This window comes from Zingiber officinale, chromosome 2A, assembly GCF_018446385.1.
Source record: "Zingiber officinale cultivar Zhangliang chromosome 2A, Zo_v1.1, whole genome shotgun sequence".
Classification (NCBI taxonomy): domain Eukaryota; kingdom Viridiplantae; phylum Streptophyta; class Magnoliopsida; order Zingiberales; family Zingiberaceae; genus Zingiber; species Zingiber officinale.
In genome coordinates this window covers 63,580,499-63,598,187 of record NC_055988.1, presented here as the reverse complement: position 1 = coordinate 63,598,187, position 17,689 = coordinate 63,580,499, and the positions used below count along the sequence as shown (strand labels likewise).

Sequence of the window (17,689 nt, the reverse complement as noted above, 5' to 3'; positions counted from 1 at the left end):
CACGGCCGTGCCAAATGGCACGGGCAATGCAGGCTTCCTCTTGGCTTCTTTTGCACGATCGTGTGTGATGCATGTCCGAATTCTTTTCCTTCTTGATTTAGCCTCACACAGCCGTGTCTAAGACACGGACGAATCCTTCTTCTTCTCGGGAATTCTTACATGGCCGTGTATGGGACACGGGCAGTGCATCTTTTTTCATTAGAATCTTCACACGACCGTGTCTGATACACGACCGAGAATGACTCCTCCTTGGGTAAGTTCACACGGCCCGTGTATGGCACACGACCGTGTACTCCTCCTCTTCTGTAGACTTAACACGGCCGTGTCTGAAACACGACCGAGCTCTGTTTAGCTCAACTTAGATGATTTTCTCCATTTCTGACTTCTCCCATGCTTCCATGCCAATGAATTAATCATGGCCAGCTCATGGAAACAAAATACAACCTAAAAACAAATAACAACAACGAAATAAAAATACTAACTAATGAAAAGAAAACATGAATTGAAACTAACTAAAGAAACCCTTGGGTTGCCTCCCAAGAAGAGCTTGTTTAAGGTCTTTAGCTTGACTAATCCCCGTTTTCTTTTCATTTTCTTGCCCTCGAAGGGCAGATGTCTTTTTCATTTTTTGTTGGGAGGCCTTCTCCCAACATCACTTGCTGGATCATGTACCTCGTCCGACAGCCTCCCATGAGGATGGAAATTTCAATCCTCTAGCTCATAAGCGTCCACCCCACTGCAAACACTTACTAAAAGACAAGAGACATGGTTAGAAGAATTAGATAAATCATACTCCAACCTTTCCTTACTAATTACCAATGAAAGCTTTTTTGACATCAATTATTGCTCCAGTTGTTGCAAGAAAAGGTCTTCCTAATATGATTGGGATCTTTGGGTCTTCAACCATGTCGAGTACTACAAAATCTGTGGAAATTATGATCCCACCAACTTCTACTGGCACATCCTCTATAATACCCATAGGATACCTGCAAGAATGGTCAGCTAATTGTAGTGTCATGGTAGTAAGTTTAAAGTTTTTGAGACCTAATTTATTACAAATTGAATATGAAATGAGGCTAACACTTACCCCCAAATCACAAAAAGTTTTTTCTATAAATTCAGCTCCTATATTGCAAGGAATATAAAAGCTCCCTGGAGTTTTAAGCTTTGGGGAAGTGTTCTTTTCAAACAAAGTACTACATTCCTCGATTAGAGCAATGGTCTCAATGTCTCCTCTTCTTCTTTTATTTGACATGATGTCCTTCAGGAATTTGCCAAACTTTGGCATTTGTAAGATTGCATCAATTAAAGGAACTTCAACACAAATCTCCTTAACTTTTTCCAAAAATCTGTCAAACTCTTCATCTTTTTTCAGCATAACTAATCTTTGAGGAAAAGGGACTACTTGATTTTGTGGATTAAGTGGAAGAGTCTCTTCAACCTTATTGGTACTCTCCTCTTCATCTTGAATTTGAATAGGTTCAAGTGCTGAAGGAGAGAGTTTTTCTTCAGTTTTCATCCCTTTTGGAACTGTCACTTGAGGATCCCCCAAGGTCCATCCGCTCCTAAGTTCAATTTGATTGCAGTGCTCTATAGGATTAACATCAGGTTTTCGAGGAAATTATCCTGGTGCTCTTAAAGATGAAGAATCTAACTGGGTAATTTGGCTATCTAAAATTTTCTAATGCTTGTTAGAATTATCCATTCTCTGAGTTAACTTCAAGATATCTTGCTTCATTTCATTTTGGCTGGAAATAATTTCCTCAAGCATTTTCTCAATTATAGAAGATTGATAGCCTTGAGAAGGTAGTTGTTGTTGGAAATTTTTGTTGCCCAGGTTGGAAACTTGGCCTTGCCCCCATAGATGGTCCTTGTTCTTGATTGTTTCTATAGGAAAAATTAGGATGATTCTTCCACCTAGGGTTGTTTGTGTTTAAATATGGATTGTTCTGTCTCTGATTATAGCTCATGATAGTATCACATTGTTCTAATTGATTGATTTGTGCTGAGATAGCTCCTAGAGGACATGAGCCTTGAGCATGATCAGAACTCCCATATGTTTCACAACAACATACAATGGCATTGACTGTACTAGTACTTGTTCCCATATTTTCTAGCTTCTTTGTAAGAGCATCCAGTTTTGCAGACATCATAGTGATTGCATCTACATGAAATTTCCCTGATGCCTTTGTTGGGTTTGAATAAGAATAGCCTCCACTTCTTTCAGCTGCCCATTGATGATGATTCTGTGCTACACTTTCAATTATATCTTCAGCCTCATCTAAACTCTTACTCATAAGTGCCCCTCCAGCAGTTGAATCTAGGGACACCTTAGTATGGTAGTTGATGGCATTATAAAATGTGTGCAACACTAACCACTTCTCTAATCCGTGATGTGGGCATTGTCTGAGCATATTATTGTATCTATCCCATGCTTCAAATAAGGATTCTGAGTCTGACTGTCTAAAGCTTGCAATAAGATTTCTTATATGAGCTGTCTTACTTGGAAGATAGAACTTGTCTAAGAATTGCTGCTCACATTGCTCCCAAGTGGTAATGCTATTTGGAGCTAAAGAATTCAACCATTGTTTAGCTCTATCTCGTAATAATCTCACTGCTTCTGAAGGTACACCATTCATTTTCATGGTACCGCAGATTTCATAGAAAACTTCCAAGTGTTGATTAGGATCTTCATGCGATCCTCCACCAAATTGATTTTGTTGCACCATAGTGATTATTGCAGGCTTTATCTCAAAATTATTGGCTTTAATAGATAGTCTATTAATACTTGAACGAAGCCCTCTAGCATATGGTGCTGCATAATCTTTAAGTGGTTTGTTCGCCATGTTTAAGTGTTCTTGATCTTCTTGTTGTCTTTGTGAGGTTTTCATTCTATGAAAGGTTCTATCAATTTCAGGATCAAGAGGAAATAAATCTCCTGCAAAATTAGATCTTTGCATACACAAGAACAAGATTGCAAAATTTGATTTATAAAGAATAAAGAACCAAAGAATTTGATTCACAACAAAAACAATAAAAGAATGTAATAAAAGAATGCAAAGAAAAATTAAAGAACAGAATTAGAAAACTAGTTACAAGTTAGATGTAAGAAAAACAAAGAAAAGTTTAGTTTAACTTAAATGATAATCTCTAATGTTATAGACGCAGTCCCCGACAATTACGCCAAAAACTTGTTACATCTTTGCAAGTGTACGGATACGTCATCAGTAATACAAAAAGATATTGTATCCACAGGGACTGGTTATAATCACTAAACAACCGAACAAGAATTACACGGACTAAAACCAAAACTAGAAAATAGAAATAGAAAGGTAATATAGGAAACTAGGTCTTATGGAAGTTCTAGGAAATTTGGTTTCTTTGTGATACTTATCAATGTAATATGGTCTACCAACCTTATCCTCAATTGTCATGCGTTTGCAAGAAGTTGTAGGTTATCTTCTGCAGACACCGGCTAGGGACATTAATCTACACCTTAAGAAACTAAATAGAAATGATCACTATGAAGTTCATTAACGGGGCGGCCCTGTCATGACGCCCCTCTGTCATACAACATAGAAACTCATCACTAATCAATTCACATCAAGATATAGACTACGTCACATTCATTATCCTTCTTCTTTGTAGATTCTTGCATCACCCTTCAAGGTGGTCCCTTAAATGTCCATTAACGGGGCAGCCCTATCACGACTCCCCTCGGTCATACAATCTTGAGAATTCCTCTACAAGATCCATAAGAATTACAAACAACCAATCAAGAATGGTAATTAGATCCAACCACAACAATCAACACAAGATTGAATTGATACCAAACATAACAACATCATTGAAACAAGAAGTTGGCAAATCCATGAATTCATACATCAATTCACATCACAAATACTCCCTCCATCCTAGAACAAAGAGATCTACTCCATGAAACAAGAGAAAAGAACCGAAGACAAGATGATCGTAAACATTTCGATCTCAATCAAGAAGATAAAGAAGAAATGCTTATCTAAAGAAGACGAGTGATCTTCGGAACTAATTCGTGCCACCGAAGTCGAATCTTGGATGAAAAACTCCTTGAAATCATCGGATCAACGCCCAAAAGGTGAAGGAAAGCCTCAAGATTCCATCTCCCCAAAGGTAGAGTCTCCTCCTTTTCAAAAGAGGAGAAACCCTTATATAGAGCAGGGGGTTTGGGTGCTACATGGCCCGTGGCATAGCCGTGTGAATCTCACACGACCTTGCCTACTTCCCTCTCGGCCAGAGTCACATGACCGTTTGGCTCTCACAGGGACATGCCATGCTTTGTCACTGGATGTCTTACACGACCGTGTAGATCCACACGATTGTTGTGCATAAATGTTATGATGGTTTATGCATATTTTTACACATATTCACTTGCTTTATATGTATGTATTCTTTGTATGATCGCCTCTTTAATCATGTATTCATCATATATACTCTTTTGTATGGATATCTGGTCTTTATTTGATTTTATGTTGATAGGGACAACTTTCGGAGTGAAAACAACGTTTGTCGACGCACCGGAGCGAGCCAGAGAACACGATCGTGTAAACCTTGCATGGTCGTGTGGCCAAACAGAAGAGAAGAAGTGCATGGTCGTGCGGCTAAACCAGAGACAGATCAGAACACGACCGTGCAAAATTGCACGGCTGTACCCCCCATGACCGAGACCAAGTAGCACACGGCTGTGCAACCCTACACGGCCGTGTCCCCAGAAGCCGAGTCCCAACATCACACGGTCGTGCCAATTGGCACGGCCGTGCAATGCATCTAGAGCCAAGAAATGGCACGGCCGTGCCATCCTTGCACGGGCGTGCTGCCGCGCCGCACCCTAGCCTATAAAAGGGGTTTTAACCCTTTTTCCATGGGCCGGGAGGCGAGCCGTCAAGAGGAGAATCACTCTGGTGCCGTTCCATGCCGTCCAGAACATCGATCCAGCGACCTTTTCATCACCACATCAACTCTAGAAGTAAAGGATTGGATCCAAAGATCACTCATCGTCATTTGATAAGTATACTTCTTCTTTCTCTCTTAGCTTTTGAGGATTGTATGTTTAGATTTACTATGTCTTCGGGTTTTTCTCTAGCGTCTATGGAGTAGAGTCCTTGTTCTAGGACGAGGGAGTAATTATGGATTGGTTTTGATGTAAAACTCATATTATGTTTATATTCATTGGATGATTTCACTTGCTTTGTTTCGACTACTCGATCTCTTTGTCGTGTTGATTGATTGTATAGGAATTGGCAACCTCGTAGAGGGAATACCTTAGATCGTACACCTGAGGGACCCTAGTGACAGGGGTAACCCGTTCACGGACATTTAGGGTACTTCCTTGAAAGGAGAGGCGACTCCTTCAAGGAAGTAAGAGACCAAACTAAGCTTCTTAATTCTATCCTTGATTACATCAGTAAGAGTCATGTCCTTGTGATCTACCGAGGCGCTCTAGTGACAGGGTTAACCGTAACAGGATTTCGTAAGGATCGTCTTTGTCTGGTGCTCAAAGATAGTTGCTTTAGCTTCTGGGATAATGCATGACGATGGACAATGAGTATAGGATAGTATGAGACACATCAATACCACCATAATGAAACTGAACTCCTAGAACTTTTCATTAACCAGGTTGATTTCTTCTCGTTGCTAGTTCTCATTCTCCGCTTTCTAATATATTTTCTTAGATTACTTACAACCATCGATAGTGTAGCAATCCTAAGTGTGCCATCACTAGTGCTTATAATCAATCCCTGTGGGTTCAACAATCTTTTATATTACTGATGATGAATCCGTGCACTTGCAAAATTATAACAAGTTTTTGGTGTCGTTGCCGGTGACTGCGTCTATAACATTGGTGATAGTTATACTAGATTAGACTAGACTTTGTTTTTTTTTCCTTTATCTTTCCTTTAGTTTGCATTTAGAGATAAATAATTTTACTCTTGTTTTTCTTTACATTCTACATTTTATTCCATATATTGTTTTTGCATTCGAAGCTAACTTTGCAGGAGATTCAATTACCCTGCATGTCTGTCTGCTTCGCTCTCCTGGTCTTTTCGGATAGGAAATGATGTTAAAACCCTTAAAGGATTATGGAGCACCGAAGTCTGCTAAAGAGCTGGGCCCATTGTGTTTCCAGAAATCCCGACGAAGAATTTTATGCTCAGACCATCATTTATCTCTAAGGTGCAGGAAAATTAGTTTGGGGGATTAGATTCAAAGAATCCTTACTTGAATCTCCTAGATTTCCACAGCTATTGCAACACACTAAGAGTTGAGGGGGTTCCGGCTGATTCAATACAACTTATAGTTTATCCATTCAGTCTCAAAAGTAATGCAAAGGTTTGGTTCAATACTCTACAGCCGAGAAGCATCAAGATGTGGGATGAATTAGAGAGAAAATTTCTAAATAGATACTTTCCTCCAAAAAGAACTCCTCAGTTGAGAGATCAGATTCTGCACTTCAAGCAATGTGATGAAGAGGCATTGCATTAAGCTTGGGATAAGTACCTATCAATTCTATATCAGTGCCCACATCACGGTATTGAGAGTTGGTTGGTTCTTCACATATTTTACATTGGACTCTTGTTCCAGAATAAGAGCCTCCTGGACACAACAGCTGGGGGGGGGGGGGGGTACTCATGAAAAAAAGTTTGGATGAAGCACAAGAAATAGTTTATATGGTGGTGTCAAATCTCAGCGATTGGTCAGGACAAGACGTGCTAAACTTATCTCTACACCCGATCAAAGCAGAAGAGGATAAGGGAGTGTTGATGGATGAAAATAAATCAAGACACATAAAGAATGAGGTTCAGGTAGAATTAGAGGAGTCCATCAGTATGCAATCCAAGGATGTACAAAAAATGTTTCCTTGGCGTGGAGAGGTCTTACTAAAATCACCGAGAGGTTTGATATCTACCTCAGCATCATGTGTAGAGGAGGACTTGGATGATGACGATAATTTGAGGGAATGACTCAAGAAATCGAGGGAGCATCAGAAGAAGTCGTGGCAAATGAAGAAATACGGTTATTAGAACAGGAACCAGCATTGCCTGAGATTGCACCACCTCAAGTAGAGTTAAAACTTCTGCCGCCTAACCTTAAATATGCGTTCCTTGGTCCAGATTCCACCTTCCCAGTAATAATTAATGCAAATTTGACTAAGATGGAGACACCGAGATTGATCAAGGAGCTAAGAACACACATAAAAATAATCGGATACACCATTGATGACATAAAAGGGATCATCCCTTCAATCTGCATGCACAGAATTATGCTCGAAGAAGGATATAAAAATTCATTTGAGCATCAAAGAAGGTTAAATCCAAATTTGAAAGAGGTGGTGAAGAATGAAGTATTGAAACTTCTTGATGTTGGGATCATTTATCCTATATCAGATAGTGAATGGGTGAGTCCAGTCCATGTGGTCTCCAAGAGGGGGGGAATGACTGTGGTTAGAAATGAAAATAACGAATTGATTCCAACAAGAACAGTCACAGGATGACGGATGTGTATTAATTACAGGAAGGTAGGAAAGATCATTTTCCCCTACCATTCATCGATGAAATGTTGGAAAGATTGGCAAAGCATCCCTATTTTTGTTATCTGGATGGGTATTCTGTTTTTTTTTACAAATTCCAATACATCCCCTAGATCATGAAAAGACCACCTTCACATGCCCTTTTGGTACCTATGCTTATCGATGAATGCCGTTTGGACTCTGCAACGCACCAGCTACATTTCAGAGATGTATGATGGCAATATTCTCAGATTTCACAGAAAAGATTAAGTATTCATGGATGATTTCTCAGTATATGGGAATGACTTCGATTCTTGTCTTCTGAACCTTTCCAAAGTTATTCAGAGATGTGAAGATGTGAATTTAGTTCTAAACTGGGAGAAATGCCACTTCATGGTCAAAGAGGGAATTGTTTTAGGACACAAGATTTCAGAACGAGGAATTGAGGTAGATAAAGCCAAAATAGAGACAATTGAGAAACAACCTCCACCTCTTAACGTAAAAGGGGTTAGGAGCTTTTTAGGGCACATTGGATTTTACAAGCGTTTCATCAAGGACTTCTCAAAAATTTCCAAGCCACTAACCAACTTGTTGATTAAAGATGCTGAATTCTGTTTTGACGATGACTGCAATGAGACTTTTAAGAAAATCAAGAGTGCTCTCATCTCAGCTCCCGTAATTCAAGCTCCAAACTGGGAATTCTCATTCGAAATCATGTGCGACTCTAGTGATTTTGCAGTGGGTGCGATTTTAGGACAAAGAAAGGATAAAGTACTACATGCAATCCACTATACGAGCAAGACATTGGATGCATCCCAAATGAATTATTCTACCACCGAAAAGGAATTATTGGCCATAGTATTTGCAATCGACAAGTTCAGGTCTTATCTAGTAGGCTCAAAAGTGATAGTGTATTCTGATCATGCTGCCATAAGATATCTGCTTAATAAGAAAGATGTCAAACCCGGGTTGATCAGGTGGATCTTGCTTCTTCAATAATTTAATCTGGAAATTAGAGACAAAAAGGGGTTGAGAATGTTGTGGAAGACATCTATCCCAAGTATGGGCGAATGGGCAAAAAGATGTAGATTTTCATCTGGCCATAAATGATGTTTTCGCTGACGAGCATTTGTTGGCAGTAAATTCTGATAGAGTTCCTTGGTATGCGGATTTTGTTAATTACCTTGCAAGTGGAGTACTTCCCCTAAAATTCACCTGGCAGCAGAGGAAAAAGTTTTTCTCAAACATCAAACACTACATATGGGACGAACCACTACTTTTTAGGAAATGAGGAGATACAATTTACCGAAGATGTGTACCAGAAGACGAAATCAAGGACATTTTATTTCACTTCACTCATCATCTTACAACAAAAATTTTACAAGAAGGATTTTTTTGGCCAAGACTATTTAAAGACACAAAGAATTTTTTGCAGTCCTGCTACCAATGTCAGAATACCGGGAACATCACTAGAAGAAATGAGATGCCACTGAATTGTATCCTCGAAGTAGAATTGTTTGATGTATGGGGAGTAGATTTTATGGGACCCTTTCCTTCATCATGTGGAAACAATTATATCTTGGTGGTGGTGGACTATGTGTCGAAATGGGTGGAAGCCATAGCTTCTCCTACTAGTGGTGCCAATGAAGTAATTAAACTGTTTAAAAAGGTGATTTTTCCACGATTTGGTGTACCTAGGGCAATTATTAGCGACGGGGGTTCGCACTTCATTGAAAGAGTTTAAAAATTTGCTAAAGAAATACGGAGTTAGCCACAAAGTAGCAACACTCTACCATCCCCAGACCAATGGACAAGCAGAGATTTCCAACCGGGAGATAAAAGCAATATTAGAAAAGATAGTGTCTAATTCCCGAAAAGACTGGTCATTGAAGTTGGATGATGCTTTATGGGCATACCGTACTGCTTTCAAGACTCCAATTGGTATGACCCCATTCCGACTTGTATACGAAAAGCCGTGTCATCTTCCAGTAGAATTAGAACACAAGACTTACGGGGCAATAAAACAACTTAACATGGATCTAAAGCTAGTAGGAGACAGAAGGAAACTCCAATTAAATGAGCTTGATGAATTGAGGATGGATGCCTATGAACATGCCAAATCCTACAAAGAGAGAACAAAGAGATGACATGATCAACATATCATGTGGAGAGAATTCGAGGAAGGGGACTCAGTGCTGCTATTTAATTCAAGATTGAAACTTTTTCCTGGGAAGTTAAAATCGAGATGAACAGGACCATTCCAAGTCAAAAAGGTCTACCCATTTGGAGTTGTTGACATTTGGAGCATAGGGAATTTAAAGTAAACGAGAAGCATTTAAAAAAATACCTCCACGATGTGCCGGCAGAGGAAGATATGCTGATAGACTTCTCAGATCCACGTCCACCTGAATGAGTTAAAATAGGGTCGAGCTAAAGACCTAAAACAAGCGCTTCTTGGGAGGTAACCCATGGATTTTCTTTAATTTTAGTTCATCATTCCTTTTGTCATTTTATTTCTCTAGTGAGTTTAAGTCGAACACTTTTATTATTTCTTTATTTTTGGGTATTTGCTTTCAGGATGTGCTGAGCCTTCGTGAGCTGGTCGTGAGCATTTTTGGGTATTTGCTCTTTCGGTTCCTCTGACGTCGAAATGCTCACGGCGAGTCACCGTGAGCCTAAAGGAGTCGGCGGTGTGATCCCACAAGGCCATGCGAAGCCAACAGAAGGATGAAGGCCATGGGCCATGTAGCCCTGCACGACCGTGTGGCCTGTGCAGAGAGAGGAAGGACACAAGCCATGCCAATTGGCATGGCCGTGTGAGACTGCCAGAGAAGGAGAAAGCTCAGGCCGTGCCAATTGGGACGGTCGTGAGACAAGACCAGAGAAGGGGAAGGACTGGGTCGTGCCAATTGGCACGACCGTGCAACTTCGGCCGAGTGGAGAAAAGATGGGGTCGTGCCAATTGGCACGGCTGTGCCATGGAGGGGTCGTACAACCCTACACGGCCCGACCCACACCCTTGATTTATTAGAGCACGGGTGTGCGGAGGCTTGTACGTCTGTGCTGCCGTTTTCACCTTCTCCCCCACACCTCCCTTCTCTCCTCTCTTCCTCCAACTTCCCAAGGTGTTACCACTCCGCCCCCATGTTCATCTCATTCCAATCGATCATCCGTGATGTCAAACATCGCAAAATGGAACTCTCGTCAAAGGAAAGGAAAAGAAGTGTTGGTCGTCTCAAAATAGGAGAATGCACGCTTCGAAGGTATATCAAACAACTTTGGTATTACTTTCTCTAATGGTGATCAATTGCATCGTTTTCATTCTTTATCTAAATGTCCCATTCTAAGCACTAGATTTATGGATCGAGAGACCTTACAAGCATTGGGGTTTGGAAATGATATTGATTGGTTGCTTGATAGAATAGGTTGGTCTAGCATAATGACCCTAAGGTACCCAACTTACCCTTGTATTGTCTTGGAAATTTTAAGCTCCATTTCTGTTGATAATGTTCAAGGAGGAGGAAAACTAAAATTTCGTTTATTTAATGATGACTATGAATGAAGTCTTGAAGATTTTAATATATGCTATGATTTGCCTAGGGACGGAGCCTACATAATCCTGCCTGTTTTTGAAAAATTCAAATTTGTGGGAGCAAATTGGTGGAAAGTCTGGGTTTAATCCACATGTTTCTAATGGTAGTAGTATCGTTAACCCAATCTTTTGATATGCCCATATGATGATGAGAAATACGATATTTGGAAGGGGTGGTAAGGATGGAATTGTAAGGCTTTCGGACTTGTATTGTTTATGGGGAATGGTAGAAAATGCTATCTATTAATTCAGGATATTTCTTTTTGAAGCACTTGGTAAAAATAGGGAAAACTTTCTCCCCTACCCCCATTGTTTTAGGTGGATTGCTTACTCACATTGCAGTAGTATTGAGCTATGACTTGAGTGGTCCTGAAATGATTGATGATGTTTCTCGAATGTATCTAAATTTTTGTTTAACCACTCGTTTGATTCGCCAGGAGGAATTTGGGTATAGTCTTGTGATTAAGGATAGTTTTCCCCTTAGATTGCCCAACCCGGCTGTGACTATGATCCATGTTAAGGAGAATTGGCGTTTGATGTTAGCAAGGCAACAGATTAGGCCACCTCCAAACTCCCTTCGTGAAGATGTGCCTTCGGTTAGTCGGGATGTTTTGCGATTTGATTTTCAAGAGTTTAGCCCTATCATTGACTCTCTTCATCATGATCTTGAACAAAATAATGGATTGCTTACTAGGAATTTTACATGGAGGACGAGCAGTTTAAACAACTAAAAGACTATTTTAAGAGTGAGAGAGAGTTATGCACACGAATGCTTGAATTTATGGAGGCTCATAGAAAGAGAATGGTTTGGAACGAAGATTTTAGGTGGTATATGAGGAACTTTCAGAGTAATATTGATGATTTGTTTGCATATCATAAACAGGTAAGGGATCTGAGATGGGTGGTTAAGACTTATCCTGAGCTTCCAGATCTTCCCGACATTCGGCCTCATCGACCATTTTGATTTCATTGGGATGATGAAAAGTCTAAGTCTGGGGGTGTTGTGTCTGTCTGCACAACCTGAGTCGAGTTTTTGAGTTTTCTTTTCTTTTTGCATTTTCTTTCTGCTTTGTATATTTTCATTTTTTAGTCTGTTTTGGTTATCTGCATTTTTCTAGTTTCATGTTTTTATTTGCATCTCATTTGAACTTTGCTTTGTTTTTCGCATTTCTGATTTTGAGGCATATTTGAGAACAACAAACCTTCAACTTTTTCTTCTACTTGTTCGATAGCAAAATGACTAGCATTTTCTTAGTTTATGAGTTGTCAAGATAGGGTTAGTATGTTTAGTGTATCTCCTTTCTCTATCTCTAGTAGCATGAAATAAGCTAAGTATTGTACGGAGTTTGGTATAAGTTTTTGGCCTAACCTTAAGGATCTTATTTACAATACACCTAAGTACTTAAGCTTGAATAGTAGAAATATTTTTGGAATAGTTATGATTCATCCAAATTGTTTAGTACTGTTGTTCCCATGGGGATTTCTTATTTATATTTTGGTTACTGGATGACCTTGGATCATGGAAGCTCATTTGGAAAAATCTAAATCCCAACATATGCATCCCGCATGTGTGATTAGGCTACACAACACCAAATAATAATAATAATAATAAAGGATAAAAAACAGTTGTCGTGAGTGGAAACTAACAATTCACCCCTTTGAGACCGAGTTAGGTTACTGGGGAAATGAATGTTATGTTTCTCTTGATTCAACGTAGTATCCTTTGAGATCTTGTGTAATTTAAGAAAAATGAACCAAGTGTGTGGCAGGTAAGTGTCTATCACCGAGAACATTAGGAACTCAATTGTATGACGACTTAACTTGGACAAAGAATGAAAACTTGAAGAGTTTGAGCTACTTATTGCACCAGCATAAAGGACTTATGCTTAGGCCATACTTAGGTAACTCCACAATCATGCTTATCAATGAAACTAGTTGATAGAGTTAGGCGAATGCACTAGGGATTATGAAACTTTGTCATGCGCTCATGAACATAGTTTGTAGCGTTTTGCCTTAGGACAAGCAAAGGTTCAAGTCTGGGGGTGTGATGTGCATAAATGTTATGATGGTTTATGCATGTTTTTACACACATTCACTTACTTTATACGTACATATTCTTTGTATGATCGCCTCTTTTATCATGTATTTATCATATATACTCTTTTGTACGGATATCTGCTCTTTGTTTGGTTTTGTGTTGACAGGGATAACTTTTAGAGCAAAAACAGTGTTTGTTGATGCACCGGAGCGAGCCAGAGAACACGGGTGTGCAAACCTTGCACGACCGTGTGGCCAAATAGAAGAGAAGAAGTGCACGACCGTGCAACAACCTAGCAATGTTCTGCCTCTGGAAATGTCACACGACCGTGTAGATCCACACGGTCGTGTTCTGGATTAGCTTCAAAAGTGACACAACCGTGTGGCTCTCACACGGCCGTGCCATTCTCTTTCTCTGCTGAAGCTACACGACCAACCAGCTTCACACGGCCAAGGTCATTTTCCTTTGCCATGGCCGTGTGGTACTCATGGCTAGTGTCATTTTCCTCCATTTGATTGTTGAATTGACTACGAACATCAATTCTTCTCCAAATTTGACCCCTGTAGACAGAAAACACACAAGAGCAGCTCTCCGAATAAGAAAGAGTAAATATGCTAAAAGTAAGCAAGGAGCATGAAAATGCATAGATAAATCATGCATAAAATATAGTAATGTGTGTCAAAACATGTTAAACAAGTGTATACAATCTACGCACATGAACCACCACCAGCCGCCAAGAGGCCAACTCTGCTGTTGCCAGAGAAGAAACGATTGATTAGGGTAAACCTTGATTTAATCCATTTAGAATTTTAATTGAGGTAATTTAATTAATCTGAGTTTAACTGATTAATCTCTATTAATTAAGATTATGTTAGAATGTTGAATCTGATAGAGTTGTTTGATTGAATTAACTAAGTTTGATTTAGTGATTCATTGGTAGATTAATAGAATGATTAATATTGATTAAGTTAAGTTGATTAACAAATCTGATAGAGTTTTTCTCCTACACGCTGCTCAATAGACAACTCTATGATGCCCAAACGTTGCTCCGACAACAACTACGCTCATCTCTTCTTCTAAGTCGTTGGTATTTCTTTTATTGTTCAAGTTACTTGTACATAAATTCAATTATATATGTAACTTTCCGATTGATTAATGATTATCTAACGAAAGTACTCTCATGTATGGGCTTTAGAGTAGGAGCCAGCACATACACTGAACCAAGTAAAACTTGGTGTTGTGTTAGCGTTGTTTGTTTTCCTTTGCTTTTAATTTCGTTGAGTTTACTCGATCATTTTATGAAAAACATCAAAATCCACAAGCTCTATTCACCCTCCTCTAGCGCAACGATCCTACAATTAGTATCAGAGCGGGAGCACTTTGAATTGGTATAACTACCATTTGAGCAATCTTTTTTCTTGTTTTTTCATTTGATTTTTGGTAAAATATTCTTATGTATTTTTTTCTATTTTTAAATTTTCTCCAAAAGTAAGAATTAGTCTAGTTGTTAGTATTAGCCCTAAGAGTCAACTATGAAATGATTAGACTTATTGGGTTAATGGTTAATCTAATATAATAATCCAACCCATTAAGAGGAAAACAAAGAGACGTTTAATATGAATTAGACTCATTGAGTTAGACTCAATTAGATCTAATTATTGGATTGAATCTAATTCAAATAAGATTCATGGAGTCAATTGAGATTGATAAGCTTCAATGAGTGAGACTCATTGGGTGAATTTGAATTTACCAAGGAAGAGAAAAGATCTTTTACATGATTTGATCATATAAAAGAAGAAGACTAAAAGAACCTTCATAGAAGATGAAAAGCCTCTTCAAGAAAGATGATTAAGATCAATTCTTGAAGGAAGATCAAAAGACACAAGAGGGTTAATGCCCATTAATAGAGTTTAATGGATCATTAATCAAAGGAAGACAAAAAGCCAAATGACCTTTGATATTCCTTGGATGAGTACACAAGGTTTGTCTCATTCATTTTCATTAAGAGAATTGGTCTTCTTCTCCTTCCTCCTCTTCTTCCTCTTGGCCAATCCTTCCTCATGGCCGAATCACCTTGTGTGGCTAGCACCACAAAGTTGGTTCTTCTCTAGATCGAGAGTTCTTGAGATGAACGGAACATGTTCGTGTGGATACCATAGAGGCGTGGATGCTTGATTGCACTGAGATCTATATCTAAAAAAAGTTGCTGTCAGGATTGCGAAGGGCACGCTACAAAGGTATACTTCTCATGTGAAACTTACTATATGTAATTTTATCCTTTGCATGGATCTTCTAGGAGAGGATCTAGTTAATTTTTTCGCTACACTTTCTGCGTGTTTAGTGCACTAGATCCCTACATTAATAACCTCTCCTAACAAATTTGTTAATTTTGCAAAGTTTCTCAAAATTGGTGCATCACCACTCGAGCGGTTTTTTTTGCCTTTTCTACTCCCGCACTACTAATCCAAGACCAAGTCTTGGAACAAGTTTCATTGGTTTTTTGTGAGATTTTCACTAAATGACCCATCAAAAAGGCTACACTATCACACGCATACTCCTCTTCTTCGGCAAGGATTTCGAGTAATAAAAAAATTAGATAGAGTACCACTTAAGGACCCAGGAGAAAATATGGTCCATAATCCAAATTGGATTCATGCTCCCCACCAAAGATGGAGTACTACTTGCCCGCGACAAATGCGACGAACCAACACAGAGGAAGATTGAGGTCGATGCTAAGGTGACTCTAACATTACTATGTGGTTTGACCAAAGAAGAATTTAATCGGGTCAGACCTTTCAAGAGTGTCAAAGAGATTTGGAAGAAACTAATCGAGCTACATGAAGAGACTTCCAAAACTAAGGCTTTGAAAGTGATGCGATCTGAATCTTCGAAAGAGTTGGATTAAGAAGAACAAGCTTGAGTAAACTACCTTGCACTATCAGTACAAGCACAAGTGGCTGAGACTGAGTCTGAACCCGAATTCGAAGCTAAGCCCAAAGCCGAGATGGCAATAATCAAGGGGGAGAATCCTAACAAGGATTCAAAAGGTAACCTTGTAAGTTTAAAATTTAAAAATCATATAATATGTTTTGAATGCAGTGAAAGAGGGTATTACAAAAGTAAGTATCCTACTTACAAAACTCGATCCACACAACCGGAGGTAAAGGAGAAACCGACACCAAAAGTTTGGAAAGGGAAGGAACACATTAAGTTCTTCAAGTACCAGAAGTTCAAACATTACAAATGATAATGTCCAAAAATAGGACCCAAGGATCCAAGGAAAGCAAACAAGGTAAGTAAGTTTATATTACATGAAAATCCTATCTTTACTACACATGCTAGTAACTTAATCATTATTGGTCTAGCTTTGATTTTCTTGAAAAAATAGATATGCATGCTCAATTAATTAATTCAAGTAATTCAATTAATCAAGTTTGTTCAAGGTTTAAAAATTCAAAGTCAAGTTTTAGAAAATTAGAAAAGTAAAATAATATTTTAAAAAATAAAATTGATAAATTAGAAAAGTTAATTAATAATTTTATCAACTCACAAAATCTAGACTTGGGTTACAAGTCTAAGTTAAATTTGAATAAAAAACTTAAATCCCATAAACCAAGTTAGTATCCTTCAATTATGAAACTAATCAATAAAATTAAAACTTAAATCTTAAAACTTACTATAATATACCTTATAAGTATGGAACAAATTGCTTAACTTGGCTGATCCATGCATAATTGCCATGAACATGCATATGCTTAATTAATCTATATTGATAAATGTCATGTCATTCATGTTTACTAATTGCTTAATCTAGAATGGTTAGATAAGGACTTAGGCTTGAATGACACTTGATTAGTTAGACTAAGGATTCTCAGAAAGAAAGTTAAATATTCAATTTCCTTAAAAGACTTTGTCTAGAAGTGGTTGTTGCTCTAATACTCAAGAAGATCTCGTGTCTCACCATAATTTGGAAGCCAATTATCGAAATAAATATATAACCAACTAACTATTAAACCTAAGTCTAACTTAAATGTAAATCAATCTTAAGATTTTAAATTAAATTAAAAATAAAATTAACCATCTCACAAAATCCATAAGGTTTCATGTTTAAAAATCTAGAAAAGGGTGAGACAAATTTAGTTTAAAATTAAGAATTAATTTAATCAATCTTAAATTAGACTTAACTCAACCCTGATCAAACTCAAATTGAACCAGATCAAACATAAATGAAACTAGATCAAGCTCAAATCAAACCAGATCAAACTTAAATCAAATCTGATCAAGCTCAAATCAAACCAGATCAAACTTATATCAAATCTGATCAAGCTTAAATCAAAATAGATCAAACTTAAATCAAACCAGATCAAACTTAAATCATATTGGATCAGTCTCAAATCAAACCAGATCAAACTTAAATTAAGCCAGATCTAACTTAAATCAAATCTGATCAAACTTAAATCAAATCTGATCGAACTTAAATCAAATCTAATCAAACTTAAATCAAACTAGATGAATC

The 17,689-nt window shown here is 38.2% G+C and overlaps 1 non-coding gene and 1 pseudogene across 1 annotated transcript; both read left to right on the top strand.

Moving 5' to 3' along the window:
• Positions 1-2,385: 2,385 nt before the first annotated feature.
• LOC122044629 lies at positions 2,386-2,492 on the top strand. The gene has a single exon (XR_006129660.1). It is a non-coding gene; the product is annotated as a small nucleolar RNA R71 (small nucleolar RNA).
• A 4,502-nt stretch (positions 2,493-6,994) lies between these two features.
• Positions 6,995-17,689, top strand: part of LOC122043681 — a 28,694-nt pseudogene continuing 17,999 nt past the window's right edge.